Below are 3,756 nucleotides of genomic sequence, written 5' to 3'. Positions count from 1 at the left end.
GGTATCTATGGGATGGTATCTATGGGATGGTATCTATGGGATGGTATCTATAGGATGGTATCTATAGGATGGTATCTATAGGATGGTATCTATGGGATGGTATCTATAGGATGGTATCTATGGGATGGTATCTATGGGATGGTATCTATAGGATGGTATCTATGGGATTGTATCTATGGGATGGTATCTATGGGATGGTATCTATGGGATGGTATCTATAGGATGGTATCTATGGTATGGTATCTATAGGATGGTATCTATGGGATTTTATCTATAGGATGGTATCTATGGGATGGTATCTATAGGATGGTATCTATGGGATTTTATCTATAGGATGGTATCTATGGGATGGTATCTATGGGATGGTATCTATGGTATGGTATCTATGGGATGGTATCTATGGGATGGTATCTATGGGATGGCATCTATGGGATGGTATCTATGGGATGGTATCTATGGGATGGTATCTATGGTATGGTATCTATAGGATGGTTTCTATGGGATGGTATTCAGGCAGAGTGGTATTAGCGTGAAGCGTGATGGCGCTCTGGCCAGATAATAGACTACTGCAGAATTCCAGAGACAACATTCCAGCAGCGGAGAACGTTCAATTAGAGTGAGAATTGGAGCTGGAGCAAGGCACGGAGATACCAGGGAGACGCAGTGGTGCCTGGCCCTTTTAGATACACGCACGCACGCACGCGCATGCACACACACACACACACACACCTTCAGGTCGCAGGAACATCTTGTGTGGGAGGTATAAGACAAAGCCTATTATCCCTCTAAGGGCTCAGATACACCAATAACATTTGCTGGCCGAGAGTACTTGTAATGTAATTTGAGAACAGAGTGCGCACCAATTTTACATCTGGAATCACGTGAAAAAGGAGGGTGGTCCCTAAAACACAGCGCGCTGAACGATCGGCAGACGAACGCTAGATCCACATTCTGTGCGATGTGTGTGAGCCTTAACTTACAATTAAGTGTACATAATCTCCAATCCCACACAGGACAGTTTGTTCACTATCAGCTCAGGGCCATTGCTCTGGGTGTTACTAAACACTGGGACCACCACAGCTCCATCCATAGTAGACCCCCTAACTGAGGTGCTGCCCTACACTAACCATTCCTCTGACCTCTCATCCTCCACGGACTCTACTGTCCCTGTCTGAGCTTCATACTTCCACATGATTTGCAGGCTGATGGGTTAAAACCACAGACAACCGTACGGCCATCTCTGATAAGGTGTGTGGGAGGTGATGGGTGAGGAATGCATGGAGTAGGGCAAGGGGAAGGGGGAGATGGGAGATTAAACCTGAGAAGATCAATGCCAGGGAGAAGAGGGGGAGGAGAGGGAGGAAAATAGGGAGAGTATGTAAGAGAGAGACGGGGGGGAAGCGGAGTGAGCAATGGTTTAAAGTGGTGTATGTGTGAGAGGGAGAGAGTGAAAGAAAAAGAGAGAAAGTGTGTGAGAAAGTTAAAGGGATTTGAGCTGGTCTGTCCTCATGTGTGGTTGGGTAGTGTACACAGTTGACAGGAGCTGTGCACCTGTCAACTGGAGAGACGGGGAGAGGAGAGAAGGGGAGAGGAGAGAAAGAGGAGATGACAGACATTCCTTCACCACCGCTGCTATTCCTTTCCTGAGGCACTAACACACAGATAGCTAGCCTGGCAAGCTCCATAGCTACTAATAGTGAACCAGAGATGGCTAAAGCTGGAACAGTCTGGTGATATGACATCATGACTATAAGTATGACTATAGTCTTCTATAGTGACCATGACTTCCTATGAATGATGCTACATGACCGTGTTCCAAATACTTCTGCGGTCATCTCCCCCCAGGGCCGCAGTGGCTCAGCCAGTCTTACCTTGGGCCCCCAGACTGGAAGTGGTCTCTGTCAAGTACACTCACACATGCTCCATTTCCTTCTATAGAAACGTGGGATCGCCCCTCTCTTTTCCCCGGGAAGCTCCCGTTGGCCACTTCCTGTGCCGCTCCCAGTCTGTGAATAAACAGAACATTTCTGTGTCTGCGTGTCTCACAACACTGCTTACACACACACACACACACACACACACACACACACACACACACACACACACACACACACACACACACACACACACACACACACACACACACACAAAACCACACACATCCTGACCCCCTTGCCATGTCTCCTCTCTGTGTCTGAGGATTTATATTCTGCATATCCACCTTTCAAACACACACGCACCAACCTCCACCCTTTCCCTTTCCCTGTTTTCTCCAGCTTCATCCCATCCAAGACATACTAAAAATAACAAAACTATATCCATCCCATCCATCACACAGCGGGAAGCCTAGTCCAGGCCTCTCCCCAAGACACGTCCAGAGACTGCTCGCGAGTGGCCTCTCCTCAAGAGTCTCAACCCAGAAAGGGAGCTTCATTGACAGGCTGAGTCAAATGGAGACCTGGTGTAGATCTGGCTGTCGTGTTTACTATCTGTAATGTCAGTAGTGATGTTCGCACACAGTAGCACCTCCAGATAAACCCTGGGGCTGTAGGGGTCATCTGATACCTCCTCAGCTTTGATAGCTTCCTCTCAGACCCCAGGTCTTGGAAATGTTCCATGGGACCCACAAAGATTTCACCCACCCCCAAACTACTAACCCAACTCCTCACCCCCAGATACCAACCCTTCACCCCACTACTCGCCACCCGGGTCATCCTAAGTCACGTCCTTACCTCTATAGAGGTAAGGACGTGATAGAGGTGAGGAGAAAGAGAGGAGGGTGAGCAACATAGCGTTCAATAGTTAGAAACCAGCTAAAAACCTCCCTCACACATTCTTTCACACATGATCATGTACACGAACAGGCAGAGATATCAGGAGCGGCTCCAGTTGGAACCATGCTTCTGATAAGGAGGTGTGGAGTCTTCTGTGTCCTGTCACTGAGCCTGTAGTGTACCTCCTCCACACAACTACGCTACGAGCTCACACACACACACACACACACACACACACACACACACACACACACACACACACACACACACACACACACACACACACACACACACACACACACACACACACACACACACACACACATTGTTGTCTATCAACAATGAGGGGTCTGACAATCTGGGTGGAAAATTACTGAGGATAATAGCAGATGATATTGCCACTCCTATTTGCCCATCTTTAATTTAAGCCTACTAGAGAGAGTGTGCCCTCAGGCATGGAGGGAAGCAAAAGTAATTCGATCCAAGAATAGTAAAGCCCTCTTTACTGGCTCAAGTAGCCGACCAATCAGCCTGTTACCAACCCTTAGTAAACTTCTGGAAAAAATTGTGTTTGACCAGATACAATGCTATTTCACAGTAAACAAATTGACAACAGAATTTCAACACGCTTATAGGGAAGGACACTCAACAAGCACAGCACTTACACAAATGACTGATGATTGGCTGAGAGAAATTGATGATAAAATGATTGTGGAGGCTGTCTTGTTAGACTTCAGTGCAGCTTTTGACATTATCGATCATAGTCTGCTGCTGGAAAAATGTATGTGTTATGGCTTTACACCCCCTGCTATAATGTGGATAAAGAGTTAACTTACAAACTACCTGCCCCCCAGGACACCTACACCACCCGATGTCACAGGAAGACCAAAAAGATCATCAAGGACAACAACCACCCGAGCCACTGCCTGTTCACCCCGCTATCATCCAGAAGTCGAGGTCAGTACAGGTGCATCAAAGCGGG

The sequence above is a fragment of the Salvelinus alpinus genome, chromosome 11, assembly GCF_045679555.1.
Source record: "Salvelinus alpinus chromosome 11, SLU_Salpinus.1, whole genome shotgun sequence".
NCBI classification, from domain to species: domain Eukaryota; kingdom Metazoa; phylum Chordata; class Actinopteri; order Salmoniformes; family Salmonidae; genus Salvelinus; species Salvelinus alpinus.
Note: the sequence above shows the minus strand (reverse complement) of the source record.